The sequence below is a fragment of the Passer domesticus genome, chromosome 7 (genome assembly GCF_036417665.1).
Source record: "Passer domesticus isolate bPasDom1 chromosome 7, bPasDom1.hap1, whole genome shotgun sequence".
NCBI lineage: Eukaryota > Metazoa > Chordata > Aves > Passeriformes > Passeridae > Passer > Passer domesticus.
Window position 1 is genome coordinate 18832690 of NC_087480.1, and position 923 is coordinate 18833612.

Here is a 923-nt window from a genome sequence, read left to right on the forward strand (position 1 = left end):
AGCATCCCCAGGACAACTCTCCCACTGAAAAAACAATCCATGGCACAGACACGGCAGCAGCTGAGGAGAGGCAGGAGCTGCTGGGCAGGTGTTTCCTGCCCCGGGCTCCCATCCCCATTCCGCAGACAGCTGCAATTCCCTCTGACAGCTGCTCCCTGCCCTCCTTCCCCAGGAGCAGCTGGAATGAGCCACCAGCCAGCTGGGATGGTCCATCTGGGATTATCCTTCACACGGGTTTCCCTTCTGGCACCTTACCTTTGCCCTGGGCTGCTGCAGCCTTCCCACAAGGAGAGAAATCCACTCATGGATCATGGATCTTATTGAAGCAGGACCACATTTCCCAAGCTGGGACCCTCCTGAGGACGGTAAGGTGAGGAGAAAATAGAAAAGCTTTGTGTTTCTGGTGTCCCAGGTGTGCACACAGGACAGGCATTCCCAGAAAGGAACTCCCAGAGAACTGGGAGAAGGCAGCTTCTTCCCTGAACTCAGCCCCAGCTCCCAGGAGCACCCACCTGCCCTCCAAACAGAACAAAAAGGGGCATTTAAAGGCAAAGCTGCTGCTGGCACAGGCTGAGGCAAAACATGAAGAATTCCAACCATGTCTTGCTGCACAAAACCACCACAGACCAGTCCAGGCCTTTATTTTCCAAGCAGAAGGAACTGGATCCATCAGTGACATCTCAGATTGAAGCTGCTTTGAGCTGTACAAGGATTGAGACATCAGGTGGAAGCAGCAGAGCAGGGACTGGCTGCTGGATGGCTTTGGAAGATCAAGAATCTGGCTTTTGCTCCTTGGAAAAACAAGGAATTTGTTTGTATCAGAGAGATTTTGAGAGGGACCCAGCCAAGTCAAGCCAGAAGTCCCCACTCCCCACAAACATGAAACAACTGAGGCCAGGATGAAGAGCATCAGTCTCCCAAAC